The 16,968-nt window shown below is 43.0% G+C and overlaps 1 pseudogene; it reads left to right on the forward strand.

Annotated features, from left to right (window-relative positions):
- The first annotated feature begins 1,937 nt into the window (after positions 1-1,937).
- LOC149095504 (uncharacterized) lies at positions 1,938-16,278 on the forward strand (annotated as a pseudogene).
- Positions 16,279-16,968: the final 690 nt, after the last annotated feature.

Consider the following 16,968-nt stretch of genomic DNA (forward strand, 5'->3'; position numbering starts at 1 on the left):
GTATTTACCTGTCACGTGACAATGATCTCTGACTCTTTTGTCCTTGTTGTTATACTTCTTGCCACAAATATGGCACTCTGTTGCTTGTTTGAAAGTCTCTTCGTCAGCAGGAGTCATCTTGATTGGTTTATTGAACTTGTATTTGATAGTATTTCTGCAGTATTTCACTTCATCTATTATTTTTTCCATGAATTTGCAAACCGCATTTTCACCTCGGTAAATTTGAGCTGGTTTGGAATACTTATCATCATAACAGCAGACGACTTTATAACTGAATCCACAATCAGTATGTTTTTGATAAGCTTCAGTATATGAATCATTATCATTTGGTTTACAAGAATCTACTTTTTCTGTAACTGCTTCGAAATCAGCATAAATCACAAATGGTGCTTGTAACTGTGGGCTGTGATTTTGAAACTTAATTTTCTCACCCTTCTCAGGCATTTTTATTGCTTGTTCACCGTTAATAACAATACACTCAGTCTTGTGTTTACTAAGAAGATCTTCAGATGACAAACACTGTAGACAGTACATACAAGAGTGTTTTCTATGCTCATGTTTGGTTTGATTGTACATGAATCTATCAAAGTCTTTGATCAACAAATAGTGTTGTTTGTCCTCATTGGTTATTAATAGAAGATTCGAATGATCATCAAATCGTTCTTTGGAAACATACATTGGATATGCTTGTTTATTTTCATAACCGAAAACATTAATTCTGATACTGTTCTGTTTCTCAATTTTATTGAAACTAGTGACTTTAACCGGAAATTCAACATAGAATAATCTAACTTATTAATAAGTGATCTGTCTGATTTCTTGCTTCTCTCCGGATGAATCTCTTGTGGATTCAAATACCTGATATGACACCATCTGAAACATTCCGATTGTCCTTATCTTTCACATTGATCAGGCGTTTTGTTGGGTTTCTCAACTCTTTAGGAAGTTGGATATATGACTTGGCTGACAGTGGAACATATTTGACAATATTCAGATAATGGTTATCAATTTTATCGATTATCCAACCACTACCCTCTGATAGCCATTGTGCAATCTTTTTCAGAATCTCTTCCTGAGAAATTTTCAATTGTTGATTTAAATCAATGATATTTGTGACAGTCTTGGCTTTACTATTGAAATGAGCAATTTTTCGTTTCAAACAATGCTTACCACCCATATTATCAATTTCAACCTCGATATCATCCCTTTTCTCATTACTAGAAACTTCTTTGATGAAAGTTACTCTCATAGTTTCATAAAATTTGAAATTCTTACTTTTTTCCAAGTGAGATTTATTAAAATGATGACCAATTGCTTGTCTGGTTGTTTGTAATTGAACCAACGGATCACTTTTATTTTTCAAATTAATCTTATAAGTTTTAACAACATCTTTCAGAGCTAGTTTAACCAACGTTATTCTAGTTCTTGGAGCTGGTATTGGTTTTTTAGATTTGATACGAGGTTTAGGGATTGGTTTCTCTATCTTCAACATAGCTCCAATAGATAATTCTACTACTTTTGTTCTAGGTTTTGGAAAAGGTGGTTTTTTGGATTTAATACGAGGTTTAGGAATTGGTTTATGTCTAAATTCCAGAGGTGGTGCAATAATATTTTCCTCATAATCTTGTATCATTTGTTTTACAGTTTTCCGAGGTGCTGGAATAGGTTGTTTTGATTTTTGTTGATCTTTCAACAATAGATCAACTAATTGTTTCTTTGATAAATTATTCAATTCTGATTTATTCATCTATATTATAGTTGGATAATTTTTTATGCTCATAATTTCTATTTTTCTTACTCATCATTGCCACTGTATAATTGTCGATTTCTCTTTAAGTGTCAATCAAAAGCTCTGTTTTGCCACTTGGTGAGCCATTTTTTGATTTGCGGAGACCCGGGACAGCCCAATTTATGCTGTTTCTGGCAGAAGGATTTTTATGATTTCTAGAGGGGTGGCAAGAGTATTTTTTGGTAATGAGCCGATTCCGCACAGTGTTTCTAGCAGAAGAATTGTTTGATTTCTAGAGGGTTGGGAGACATGAAATTTCCTCATGAGAGGGCTTAGGACGGAACATACTCTTAGAGGCCTGAAAATGCATTTTTCGAGTTGAGGCCCGGCGAAGGTATTTTTTGGTTTCTAGGGAAGTAAGAAGGCCGCTTTTTTGCATAATGTCCTAGTACCGCCGTTTACTATACTACTATCAAAGTCTTCTTGAATTAGTTTAGAGTCCCTAGGACTGAAAAAATATCGCCCAAGCTCCTGGAAATCGACCCAAAGTTGGTCAAAATCGCGCTGCACGTAGCCCGCTCTCGGCGACACTCTAGTCATAATGATTGGACGGGACTACTGGTCATCGCTAACGACCTCCCAGGGGACTGCGGTCATCTCAGCAAGCCCAAAACATCCCCAGCAATGGTATATACTTCATGGCAGAATACCATATATGCATCCGCGTATAGTTACATGTAATAGTGAGTACTTGGTGTACAGCAACATATTATGTCCCCAGTTACTGTACCAGCTTCCTGTACTTTACTTACTTCGTATACTTAACTCGCTTGATCTACTCTGCTTGCTTGGTGACCTTTACTTTCTTGATTTACTTTACTTGCTTGATATACTTTACTTGCTTGGTGTCCTTTACTTGCTTGGTGTACTTTACTTGCTTGATGTACTTTACTTGCTTGATGTACTTTACTTGCTTGATGTACTTTACTTGCTTGGTGTACTTTACTTGCTTGATGTACTTTACTTGCTTGATGTACTTTACTTGCTTGATGTACTTTACTTGCTTGGTGTACTTTACTTGCCTGATGTACCTTACTTGCCTGATGTACTTTACTTGCTTGGTGTACTTTACTTGCTTGATGTACTTTACTTGCCTGATGTACCTCACTTGCTTGGTGTCCTTTACTTGCTTGATGCACTTTACTTACTTCATGTACTTTACTTGCTTGGTGTACTTTACTTGCTTGATATACTTTACTTGCTTGGTATACTTTTCTTGCTTGGTGTACTTTACTTGCTTGATGTACTTGACTTGCTTGGTGTCCTTTTCTTGCTTGGTGTACTTTACTTGCTTGATGTACTTGACTTGCTTGGTGTCCTTTACTTGCTTGATGCACTTTACTTACGTCATGTACTTTAATTGCTTGGTGTACTTTACTCGCTTGGTGTACTTAACTTGCTTGATGTACTTTAATTGCTTGGTGGCATTTTTGCAAGTGCGGCGCATTTTGCCAAGTGTGGCCCAATTTTTTTTTTAAGGTTGCGCATTTTGACAACTTTGCCGCGTTTTTTGAAGTGTAGCACATGTTTCCAAGTGTTACTCAACTTTCCAAGTTTGGCACATTATGGCAACTTTAGCCATTTTTCTAAGTGTGGCGTAGTTTTCCAAGTGTGATGCATTTTTTCAAGTTGGGCACATTTTTCTAAGTGTAGCGCATTTTTCCAAGGTTGCTTCATTTTACCAACTGTGTCGCATTTTTTCAAGTGTGGCACATTTTTCCGAGTGTTGCCCATTCTTCTAAGTGTCGCACATTTTTCCAAGTCTGGCGCATTTTTCCAAAAATTGCGCAGTTTTCCAATTGTCGCGCATTTTTCCAAAAATTGCGCAATTTTCCAAGCGTGGCGCATTTTTCCAAGTGTGGTGCATTTTAACAAACGTTGAGCAATTTTCCAAGTGCTGCGCATATTACCAACTGTTTTGCATTTGTTTACAAGTGTTGCCCAGTTTTCCAAGTGTGGCACATTTTTTGAAAGGGTTGCGCATTTTTCTAAGTGTGGCGCATTTTTCCAACTGTGCCGCATTTTTTCAAGTGTTGCCCAGTTTTCCAAGTGTGCCACATTTTTTCAAGTGTGGCACAATTTTGGAAGCGTGGCGCAGTTTTCCAAGTGTGGCGCATTTTTCCAAGTTTGGTGCATTTTGCCAAACATAAAGCAAAAACAGTTCCACGCTCGGTTTCGAGCTTCTAGTCCCGAAATATAGCCCCACTTTATTTTCAGACTTAAAAAGTAGCCCAGACCGTCTTACGCGTAGCGTGATTTTGACCAACTTTGAGTCGATTTCCAGCATCTTAGGGGATATTTTCCCGTCCTGGGGACTCTAAACTAACCCGTGATGGCCTTGGTTTTCGGTGAAATGGAGAGAGGTAAAACGATGGCACGCTCGCTTTCGAGCGTCTAGGCGGAAATATAGCCCCACTTTATTTTAAGACTGAAACAGTAGCCAGGACCGCTTTACGCGCAGCGTGATTTTAACCAACTTTGGGTCCATTTCCAGCAGCTTGGGGGATATTTTTCAGTCCCAGAGACCCTAAGCTAACTCGTAATGGCCTTGGTTTTTAGTGAAATGGACAAAGGAAAACTAATTAAACGCTCGGTTTCAAGCTTCTAGGACAAAATATAGCCCACTTCATTTTAAGACTGAAAAAGTACCCGACACCGCCTTACGTGCAACGTGATTTTGCCCAACTTTGGCTCGATTTCGAGCAAGTTGGGGGGTATTTTTCAGTCCCGGGGACTCTAAACTAACTCGTGATTGCCTTGGTTTTCGGTAAAAAGAAAAAAGGAAAAATATTTGAACGCTCGACTTCGAGCTTCTAGGCCGAAATAAAGACCCACTTCATTTAAAGACTGAAAAAGTAGCCAAAACCGCCTTACGCGCAGCGTGATTTTTACCAATTTTGGGCCGATTTCCATCAACTTGGGTGATATTTTCCAGTCCCAGGAACTCTAAACTAACTCCTGACGGCCTTGGTTTTCGTTGAAGTGAACAGAAATAAAAATAATTTAACGCTCGGTTTCGAGCTTTTAAGCCGAAATATAGCCCCATTACATTTTAAGACTAAAAAGCAGCCCAAACCGCCTTATGCAAAGCGTAATTTTGACCAACTTTGGGTGGAGTTCCAGTAACTTGGAGGATATTTTCCACTCCCAGGGACCCTGAACTAAATCGATGTGGCCTTGGTTTCCGGTGAAATGACCAGAAAAAATTTGAACGCTCGGTTTCGAGCTTCAAGGCCCAAATATAGCCCCACTTCCTTTTAAGCCTCAAACAGTAGCCGAGACCGCCTAAAGCGCATCGTGATCTTGACCAACTTTGACTCGATTTCCCGGAACTTCGGAGATCTATTGCAGTTCCGGGGACTCTAAACTAACTCCTGATGGTCTTGGTTTGCAGAGAAATGGACACAGGTAAAACGATCGCACGCTCGGTTTCGAGCTTTTAGGCCGAAATATAGCCTCATTTCATTTTAAGACTGAAAGAGTAGCTTAGATCGCCTTAAGCGTATCGTAATTTTGACCAGCTTTGGCTCGATTTCCCGAAACTTGAGGGATATTTTTTAAACCCAGAGACTCTAAACTAACTCTTGATGACCTTGGTTTGCAGACAAATGGACACAGTTAAAACGATCTTTGCTCAGTTTTGAGCTTTTAGGCCGAAATATAGCAAATCGAAAGGAAATCGAGCAGATGTTGCTTAAGATTGCGATTTGCGCAAGGCGGTCTCGGCTACTCTTGGGGCTATGTTTCGGCCTAAAAGCTCGAAACCGAGCGTGCGATCGTTTTCCCTGTGTCCATTTCTCTGCAAACAAGGGCCATCAGGAGTTAGTTTAGAATCCCTCGGTCTAGAAAATATCCCTCAAGTTCCAGGAAATGGAGCCAAAGTTGTTCAAGATCACGACGCGCGCAAGGCGGTCTCGGCTACTCTTTCAGTCTTAAAATAAAGTGGGGCTACATTTCGTCCTAAAAGCTCAAAACCGAGCGTGCCATACTTTCACCTGTGTCCATTTCTCTGGAAACCAAGGCCATCAGCAGTTAGTTTAGGGTCCCCGGGACTGGAAAATATCCCCCAAGTTCAGGGAAATCGAGTCAAAGTTGGTGATGATCGCGATGCGCGCAAGGCGGTCTCGGCTACTCTTTCAAGTCTTAAAATGAAGTGGGGCTACATTTTGGCCTAAAAGCTTCAAACCGAGCGTGCGATCGTTTTACCTGTGTCCTTTCCTCTGCAAACCAAGGTTATCAAAAGTTAGTTTAGCGTCCCCCGGAATGGAAAATATCCCCCAAGTTCCAGGAAATCGAGCCAAAGTTGGTCAAGATCACGATGCGGGCAAGGCGGTCTTGAATACTCTTTTAAATTTAAATAAAAGTGGGGCTATATTTCGCTCTAAAAGCTCGAAAGCGAGCGTGCCATCGTTTTACCTGTGTCCATTTCTCTGCAAACCAAGGTCATCAGGAGTTAGTTTAGAGTCCCCGAGACTGGAATATATCCCCCAACCTCCGGGAAATCGAGCCAAAGTTGGTCAAGATTGCGTTTCGCGTAAGACGGTCTCGGCTACTCTTTCAGTGTTAAAACGAAGTGGGACTATATTTCGGCCTAAAAGCTTGAAACCGAGTGTGCAATCCTCTTACTTGTGTCCATTTCTCTGCCAACCAAGGCAGCCAAGAGTTAGGTTAGAGTCCCTAGGATTTAAAATTCTTCCTGAAGTTCCGGGAAAAGGAGCCAAAGTTGGTGAAGATCACGATGCGCTTAAGGCGGTTTTGGCTACTCTTTCAGTCTTAAAAAATGAAGTGGGGCTAGATTACGGGCTAAAAGCTGCAAACCGAGAGTGCGATCGTTTCACCTGTGTCCATTTCTCTGGAAACCAAGGCCATCAGGAGTTACTCTAGAGTCCCCGGGACTGAAAAATATCCCCCAAGTTCCGGGAAATCGAGCCAAAGTTGGTCAAGATCACGATGCGCGCAAGGCGGTCTTGGCTGCTACTTCAGTCTTAAAATGAATAGGGGCTATATTTCGGTCTAAAAGCTCGAAACCGAGCGTGCGATGGTTTTACCTGTGTCCATTTCGTTACACACCAAGGCCATCAGGAGTTAGTTTAGAGTCCCCGGGACTCGAAAAACATCCCCCAAGTTCGGCAAATCAAGCCAAAGTTGGTCAAAATCACGATGCGCGCAACACGTTTTTGGCTACTCTTTCAGTCTTAAAATGAAGTGGGCCTATTTTCCGGCCTAAAAGCAAGCGTGCGATCGTTTTAGCTGTGTCCATTTCCCTGCAAACCAAGACCATCAGAAGTTAGTTTAGAAGCCCTAGAACAGGAAAATTTTGCCCCAAGTTCCGGCAAATCGAGCCAAAGTTGGTCAAGATCACGATGCGCGTAAAGCGGTCTCGCCTACTCTTTCAGTCTTAAAATGAAGTGGGGTTATATTTCGACCTAAAAGCTCCAAACCAAGAGTGCCATCGTTTTACCTGTGTCCATTTCTCTGCAAACCAAGGCTATCAGGAGTTAGTTTAGAGTCCCCGAGACTGGAAAATATATCCCAAGTTCCGGGAAATCGAGCCATAGTTGGTCAAGGTCACGATGCTCGTAAGGCCGTCAAGGCTACTCTTTCAGTGTTAAAATGAAGTGGGGCTATATTTCGGCCTAAAACCTCGAAACCGAGCGTGCGATCGTTTTACCTGTGTCCATTTCTCTGCAAACCAAGGCTATCAGGAGTTAGTTTAGAGTCCCCGAGACTGGAAAATATATCCCAAGTTCCGGGAAATCGAGCCAAAGTTGGTCAAGTTTACAATGCGCGCAAGGCGGTCTCGGCTACTCTATCAGTCTTAAAATGAAGTTGGGCTATCTTTCGGCCTCCAAGCTCGAAACCGAGCGTGCGATTGTCTTACATGTGTCCATTTCTCAGTAAACCAAGGCCATCAAAAAATTAGAGTCCCCGAAACTGGGAAATAACCCCCAATTTACGGGAAATCCAGCCAAATTTGGTCAAGATCACGATGCGCGCAAGGCGGTCTTGGCTACTGTTTTAGTCTAAAAATGAAGTGGGGCTATATTTCGGCTTAAGCTTTGAAACCGAGCGTGCGATGGTTTTCCCTGTGTCCATTTCTCTGCAAACTAAGGCCATCAGGAGTTAGTTTAGAGTTCCTGGGACTGGAAAATAATCCCCAAGTTCCGGGAAATCGAGCCGAAGTTGGTCAAGATCACGATGCGCGTAAGGCGGTCTCAGCTACTCTTTCAGTCTTAAAATGAAGTGGGGCTATATTTTGGCCTACAAGCTCGAAACCAAGCGTGCGATTAATTTACCTGTGTCCAGTACTCTGGAAACCAAGGCCATCAGGAGTTAGCTTAGAGTCCCCGGGACTGGAACATATCCCCCAAGTTCCTGGAAATTAAGCCAAAGTTGGTCAAGATCACGATGCGCGCAAAGCGGTCTCGCCTATTGTTTCAGTCTTAAAATAAAGTTGGGCTATATTTCGGCCTAAAAGCTTGAAACCGAGCGTGCGAGCATTTTACCTGTGTCCATTTCTCTGAAAACCAAGGCCATCAGGAGTTAGTTTGGAAAATATCTCGGGGACTGTAAACTAACTCCTGATAGCCTTGGTTTGCAGAGAAATGGACACAGGTAAAACGATGGCACGCTCGGTTTTGAGCTTTACGGCCGAAATATAGCCCCACTTTATTTTAAGACTTAAGGAGTTACCCAGACCGCCTTATGCGCGTCGTGATCTTGACCAACTTTGGCTCGTTTTTCCGGAAATTGGGGGATATTTTCTAGTCCCAGGGACTCTAAACTAAGTCCTGATGGCCTTGGTTAGCAGAGAAATGGACACAGGCAAAAGGATCGCATGCTCGGTTTCAAGCTTTTAGCCCGACATAAAGCCTCACTTTATTTTAAGACTGAAAGAGTAGCCGAGATCGCCTTACGCGCGTCGTCATTTTGACCAACTTAGGCTCGATTTCCCGAAACTTGAAGGATATTTTTTAAACCCAGGGACTCTAAATTAACTCTTGATGGCCTTGGTTTAATTTGCAGAGAAATGGACACAGGTAAAACGATCTTTCCTCGGTTTCCAGCTTTTATGCCGAAATATAGCAAATCGAAAGGAAATCGAGCCAATGTTGCTCAAGATCGGGATGTGCGCAAGGCGGTCTCGGCTACTCTTTCAGTCTTAAAATGAAGTGGGGCTATATTACGGCCTAAAAGCTCGAAACTGAGCGTGCGATCGTTTTACCTGTGTCTATTTCTCTGGAAACCACGGCCATCAGGAGTTACTTTAGGGACCCGGGACTGGAACATATCCCATAAATTCCGGGAAAGCAAGCCAAAGGTTGTTAAGATCACGACGCGCACAAGGCGGTCTCGGCTACTCTATTAGTCTTAAAATGAAGTGGGGCTATATTTCGACCTTAAAGCTCGAAACCAAGCGTGGGACCGCTTTACCTGTGTCCATTTCTCTGCAAACCAAGGGAAACAGGAGTTAGTTTACACTCCCTGGCACTGAAAAATATCCTTCAAGTTCCGGGAAATGGAGCCAAAGTTGGTCAAGATCACGATGCGCGTAAGACGGTCTCGGCTACTCTTACACTCTTAAAATGAAGTGGGGCTATATTTTGGCCTAAAAGCTCGAAACCGAGTGTGCGATCGTTTTACATGTGTCCATTTCTCTGCAAACCAAGACCATCAGGAGTTAGTTTAGAGTTCCTGCGACTGAAAAATATCCCCCAAGTTGCAGGAAATGCAGCCAAAGTTGGTCAAGACGACGATGCGCGTAAGGCCTTCTTGGCTGCTCTTTCAGTCTTAAAATGAAGTGGGGCTATTTTTCGGCCTAAAAGCTCAAAAGCAAACGTGCGATCGTATTACCTGTGTGCATTTTAATGAAAACCAAGGCCATCAAGAGTGAGTTTAGAAGCCGTAGAACTGAAAATATCTCCCAAGTTCCGGAAAATCGGGCCAAAGTTGCTCAAAATCACCAAGGGCGTTAGGCGGTCTCTGCTACTCTATCAGTCTCAAAATGAAGTGAGGCTATATTTCAGCCTAGAAGCTCGAAACCGAGCGTTCAAATATTTTTCCTCTGTCCATTTCACTGAAAACCAAGGCTATCAGGAGTTAGTTTAGAGTCCCCAGCACTGGAAAATATCCCGCAAGTTCCAGGAAATCGAGCTAAAGTTGGTGCAAAACGCTCTACGCGTAAGGCGGTCTTGGCAACCTTTTCTCACTCCTGATATGAAGTGGGGCTATATTTCGGCCTAGAAGCTCGAAACCGAGCGTTCAAATATTTTTCCTCTGTCCATTTCACTGAAAACCAAGGCCATCACGAGTTAGTTCAGAGTCTCCAGGACTGGAATATATCCCGGAAGTTCCTGGAAATCGATCCAAAGTTGGTGAAAATCGCCGTGCGCGTAAGGCGGTGTCGGCTACCTTCTCTTACCTTTAAAGTAAAGTCGGGCTATATTTCGGCGTTGAAGCTCCTAAACCGAGCGTTCAAATATTTTACCTCTGTCCATTTTACTGAAAACCTAGCCCATCACGTGTTAGTTTAGAACTCCCGGGACAGGAAAATATCCTGCAAGTTCCTGGAAATCGATCCAAAGTTGCTTAAAATCGCCCTAGGCGTAAGGCGGTCTCGGCTACCTTTTCTCACCCTTAAAGTGAAGTGGGTCTATATTTCGGCCTAGAAGCTCTAAACCGTGCGTTGAAATATTTCTCCTCTGTCCATTTCACTTAAAACCAAGCCCGTCACGAGTTAGCTTGGAGTTTCCGGGACTGGAAAACATCCTGCAAGTTCCTGGAAGTCCACACAAAGTTGGTGAAAATCGCTTTGCGGGTAAGGCGGTATCGGCTACCTTTTCTTACTCTTAAAGTAAAGTGGGGCTATACTCGGCCTAGAAGCTCCTAAACGGAGCGTTCAAATATTTTACCTCTGTCCATTTTACTGAAAACCAAGGCCATCACGAGTTACTTTATATTCCCCGGGACTTTAAAATATCCTGCAAGTTCCTGGAAATCGACCTAAATTTGGTGAAAATCGCCCTGCGCATAGGGCGCTTTCGCCTACCTTTTCTTACTCTTAAAGTGAAGTGGTGCAATAATTTGGCCTAGAACCTCAATATCAAGTGTTCAAATATATTTCCTCTGTCCATTTCACTGAAGACCACGGCAATCACGAGTTAGTTTAGAGTCCCCGAGACTGGAAAATATCCCCGAAATTCTTGGAAATCGACCCAAAGTTGGTGAAAATCGCCCTGCGCGTAAGGCGATCTGGGCTATCGTTTCTTACTCTTAAATTAAAGTGTAGCTATACTTCGGCCTAGAAGATCGAAACCGAGCGCTCAAATATTGTTTCTCTGTCAATTTCTCTAACAACCAAGGCCATCAAGAGTTAGCTTAGAGACCCCGGGACTGGAAAATATTCCGTAACTTCCTGGAAATCGACCCAAAGTTGCTGAAAATCGCCCTGCTCGTAAGGCGATCTCGCCTACCTTTTCTCACTCTTAAAGTGAAGTGGGGCTATATTTCGGCCTAGAAGCTCGTAACCGAGCGTTCAAATATTTTTCCTCTGTCCATTTCACTGACAAGCAAGGCAATCACGAGCTAGTTTAGAGTCCTCGGGACTGGAAAATATTCCGGAAATTCCTGGAAATCGACCCAAAGTTGGTGAAAATCGCCCTGCACGTAAGGCGGTCTCGGCAGCCTTTTCTCACTCTTGATATGAAGTGGGGCTATATTTCGGCCTAGAAGCTCGAAACCGAGCGTTCAAATATTTTTCCTCTGTCTATTTTACTGAAACCAAGGCCATCACAAGTTAGTTTAGAGTCCCCAGAACTGGAAAATATCCCGCTAATTCCTGGAAATCGGCCCAAAGTTGGTGAAAATCGCCGTACGCGTTAGGCGGTCTGGGCTACCTTTTCTCACTCTTAAAGTGAACTGGGGCTATATTTCGGCCTAAAAGCCCTAAACCGAGCGTTCAACTATTTTTCCTCTGGCCAATTCACTGAAAACCAAGGCCATTACGCGTTAGTTTAGAATCCCTGGGACTGGAAAACATCTCGCTAATTCCTTAAAATCGGCCCAAAGTTGGTGAAAATCGCCGTGCGCGTTAGGCGGTCTCGGCTACCTTTTCTCACTCTTAAAGTGAAGTGGAGCTATATTTCGGCCTAGAAGCCCGAAACCGAGCCAAACAGAGCGTTCAACTATTTTTCCTCTGTCCACTTCACTGAAAACCAAGGCCATCACGAGTTAGTTTAGATTCCCCAGGACTCGAAAATATAACGCAAGTTCCTGGAAATCGACCGAAAGTTGGTAAAAATCGCCCTGCGCGTAAGGCGATCTCGGCTACCTTCTCTCACTCTTAAAGTGAAGTGGGGCTATATTTTGGCCTAGAAGCTCCAAACCGAGCGTTCAAATATTTTTCCTCTGTCCATTTCACTAAAAACCAAGGCCATCACGAGTTAGTTTAGAGTCCCTGAGACTGGAAAATATCACCCAAGTTCCGTCAAATCGAGCCAAAGATTTTCAAAATCACGATGCGCTTAAGGCGGTGTCGGCTTTTGCTCAATTTGCCGAAACTTGGGAGATATTTTCCAGTCCCGGGGATTCTAAACGAACTCTTGATGGCCTTCGTTTACAGAGAAATAGACACAGCTAAAATGATCGCATGCTCGGTTTCGAGCTTTTAGGCCCAAATATAGCCCCACTTTATTTTAAGACTGAAAGAGTAGCCGACACCGCCTAACGCGCATCGTATTCTTGACAAACTCTGGATCGAGTTGCCGGAACTTGGGATATATTTTCCAGTCTCGGGGGACTCTAAAATAACTCCTGATGGCCTTTGTTTACGCAGAAATAAACACAGGTAAAACGATCGCACGCTCAGGTTTGAGTTTTTAGGCCGAAATGTCGCCCCACTTCATTTTAAGACTGAAAGAGTAGCGGAGAACGCCTTGCGCGCATCGTAATCTTGACCAACTTTGGCTCGATTGGCCGGAACTTGGAGGATATTTTCCAAACCCAGGGACTCTAAACTAACTCTTGATTGCCTTGGTTTGCACAGAAATGGACACAGGTAAAACGATCTTTGCTCGGTCTCGAGCTTTTAGGCCGAAATCTAGCAAATCGAAAGGAAAGCGAGCCAAAGTTGGTCTGGGCTACTCTTTTAGTCTTAAAATAAAGTGGGGCTATATTTCGCCCTAAAACCTCGAAACCGAGCGTGTGATCTTTTTACCTGTGTCCATCCCTCTGCAAACCAAGGCCATCAGGAGTTAGTTTAGAGTCTCAGGCACTGGAAAATATCCCCCAAGTTCCAGGAAATCGAGCCAAACTTGGTCAAGGTCACGATCCGCGCAAGGCGGTCTCGGCTACTCTTTCGGTCTTAAAATTAGGTGGGGCTATATTTCGGCCTAAAAGTTCGTAATCAAGCAAGGGATCGTTTTACTTGTGTCCATTTCTCTGCAAACCAAGCCCATCAGGAGTTAGTATAGAGTCCTTGGGACTGGAAAATATCCCCCAAGTTTTTGGAAATCGAGCCAAATTTGGTCAAAGTCACAATGCGTGTAAGGTGGTCTCGGCTACTCTTTCAGTGTTAAAATGAAGTGGGGCTGTATTTCTGCGTAAAAGCTGGAAACCGAGCGTGCGTTCGTTTTACCTGTGTCCATTTCTCTGCAAACCAAAGCCATCAGGAGTTAGTTTTGAGTCCCCGGGACTGGAAAATACCCCGCATGTTCCAGAAAATCAAGTCAAAGTTGGTCAAGATCAGGATGCACGTAAGGCGGTCTCGGCTACTCTTTCAGGCTTAAAATGAAGTGGGGCTATATTTTGGCCTAAAAGCTCGAGTTCGAGCGTGCGATCCTCTTACCTGTGTCCATTTCTCTGCAAACCAAGGCCATCAGTAGTTAGGTTAGAGTCTCCGGGAATGGAAAATATCCCACAAGTTCCGGGAAAGCAAGCCAAAGTTGGTCAAGATCACGATGCGCGCAAGGCGGTTTTGTCTACTCTTCCAGGCTTAAAACGAAGTGGGGCTATATTTCGGCCTAAAAGCTCGAAACCGAGCGAGCGATCGTTTTACATGTGTCTATTTCTCTGCAAACCAAAGGCATCAGGAGTTACTTTAGAAAATCCGGGAGTGAAAAATATCCGCCAAGTTCCGGCAAATCGAGCCAAAGTTGGTCAAGATCTCGATGCGTAAAAAGTCCGGCAAATCGAGGCAAAGTTGGTCAAAATCTTAATGCGCGTTAGGAGGTCTCGGCTACTCTTTTAGTCTTAAAATGACGTAGGGCTATATTTCGGCCTAAAAGCTCGAAACCGAGCGTGCGATAGTTTTACATGTGTCCATTTCTCTGCAAACCAAGGCCATGAGGGGTTAGTTTAGGGTCCGCGGGACTGGAAAATATCCCCCAAGTTCCGCCAAATCGAGGCAAACTTGGTCAAGATCACGATGCGTAGAAGGCGGTCTCGGCTACTCTATCAGTCTTGAAATGAAGTGGCGCTATATTTCGGCCGAAAACCTCGAAACCGATCGTGCGAACGTTTTATCTGTGTCCATTTCTCTGCAGACCAAGACCATCAGGAGTTAGTTAAGAGTTCCCGGGACTGGAAAATATCCTCCAAGTTCCGGGAAATCGAGCCACAATTGATCAAAATCACTATGCACGGAAGGTGGTTTTGGCTACTCTATCATTCTGAAAATGATGTGGGGCTATATTTCGGCCTAGAAGTTCAAAACCGAGCGTTCAATAATTTTTTCTGTCTCCATTTCACTGAAAACCAAGGCCATCACCAGTTAGTTTAGAGCTCCTGGGATTGGAAATATCCCCCAAGTTCCCGCAAATCGAGCCAAAGTTAGTCAAAATCACGATGCGCGTAAGCCGATCTCGGCTACTCTATCAGTTTTAAAATGAAGTGGCGCTATATTTCGGCCTAGAAGCTCGAAACCAAGCGTTCAAATATTTTTCCTCTGTCCATTTCACTGAAAACTAAGGACATCGCCACTTAGGTTAGAGTCCCTGAGACTGGAAAATATTCCTTAAGTTCCGCCAAATCGAGCCAAATTTGGTCAAAATCACGATGCGCGCAAGGCGATCTCGGCTACTCTATAAGTCTTAAAATAAAGTGGGGCTATATTTTGATTTAGAAGCTCAAAACCGAGCGTTCAAATATTTTTCCTCTGTCCATTTCACTGAAAACCAAGGCCATCACCAGTTAGTTTAGAGTCCCTGGGACTGGAAAATATCTCCCAAGTACAGGCAAATCAAGCCAAAGTTGGTCAAAATCACGATGCGCGTGAGGCGGTCTCGGCTACTCTATCAGTCTTAATATGAAGTGGGGCTATATTTCGGCGTAGAAGCTCGAAACTGAGCCTTTAAATATTTTTCCTTTCTCCCCTTCACTGTAAACCAAGGCCATCACGAGTTAGTTTAGAGTCCCTCGGACTGGAAAATATCCCCGAAGTTCCGGCAGATCGGGCCAAAGTTGGACAAAATCACGATGCGCGTAAGGCGGTCTCAGCGGTCGATTTTCAGTAACTTGAGGGAAATTTTCCAGACCCAGGGACTCTTACCTAACTCGTAATGGGCTTGGTTTTCGGTAAAATTGACAGACGCAAAGGGATCGCACGCTCAGTTTCGAGCTTCTAGGCCAAAATAGAGCCCCACTTCATTTTATGACTGAAAAAGTAGCCTAGACCAGCTCACGCGCAGCGTGAGTTTGACCCAACGTTGGGTCGATTCTCTGGAACTTAAGTTTAAATGCTTGGTGTACTTTACATGCTTGGTGTACTTTACTTGCTTGATGTACTTTAATTGCCTGGTGTACTTTACTTGCTTGATGTACTTTACTTGCTTGATGTACTTTACTTGCTTGATGTACTTTAATTGCTTGGTGTACTTTACTTGCTTTGTGTACTTTAATTGCTTGATGTACTTTAATTGCTTGGTGTACTTTACTTGCTTGATGTACTTTAATTCCTTAATGTAGTTTATTTGCTTGGTGTACTTTACTTGCTTGATGTACATTAATTGCTTGCTGTACTTTACCTGCTTGATGTACTTTACCTGCTTGATGTACTTTACTTGCTTGGTGTACTTTACTTGCTTGATGTACTTTACTTGCTTGATGTACTTTACTTGCTTGATGTACTTTACTTGCTTGATGTACTTTACTTGCTTGATGTACTTTACTTGCTTGATGTACTTTACTTGCTTGATGTACTTTACTTGCTTGATGTACTTTACTTGCTTGATTTACTTTAATTGCTTGGTGTACTTTACTTGCTTGATGTACTTTACTTGCTTGATTTACTCTACTTGCTTGATTTACTTTACTTGCTTGATGTACTTTACTTGCTTGATTTACTTCAATTGCTTGGTGTACTTTACTTGCTTGGTGTACTTTACTTGCTTGATGTACTTTCCTTGCTTGGCTTACCGTACTTGCTCGGTGTACTTTACTTGCTTGGTGTACTTAACTTGCTTGCTGTTCTTTACTTGCTTGGTGTACGTTAATACAGGTGAAACTTGTATTACGCGGACACCCTTTGGACCCTCGCTAATGTCCTCTTGATATGGGTTGTTCGCTCTAAGCAGGTTCAAATATATTGTGCAATAATATTTACCAGTTTGTAACATATTGTAACATATTGTAAGATCAAGGACTGCCGGTAGCACAATGTCCAGTCATTCAATGCATCAATCTGGAATAATCTGCTTAGCTTTAATATGACATCGGTGAACAATGTTGACGGAGTCTGAGCAGGGCTTTCAGAATTAAAAAGCCCTTGAAGTGTCTGCTTATTACAGGTTTTGTGCAACAAAACGGGTTAATATTGGTGTCCGTGTCCGCTTAACTGAGGTGTCCGCTGAATGCACGTTTATTTTGGAGTAAATGTAAGAAAAAAAGGTGGGACTTGAGCAGGTGTCCATTTAATAGAATGTGTCCGCTTAATATGGGGTCCGCTTAATACAGGTTTCACTGTACATACTTGAGACTTTTCGCTATCTCGATCAAGATGTTTTTGCGTACTGTTAATTCGTTAATTACTAAAGATGCGTTCCTTACTTTCGAGCTGTTGTTACTGAGAAGAAGCTAATTCAGGGCGTGGGGAGAGGGGTTTCTACCCTATATAAGGTATGTGCCGCCTTTTTGAAGGCTATGGCTTGTCAACCGTTTTGGTTTGAAAATGGGTAGAATGATTT

This window comes from Orbicella faveolata, unplaced genomic scaffold (assembly GCF_042242905.1).
Source record: "Orbicella faveolata isolate gen_17 unplaced genomic scaffold, um_ofav_v1 contig_50, whole genome shotgun sequence".
Taxonomy (NCBI): Eukaryota; Metazoa; Cnidaria; class Anthozoa; order Scleractinia; family Merulinidae; genus Orbicella; species Orbicella faveolata.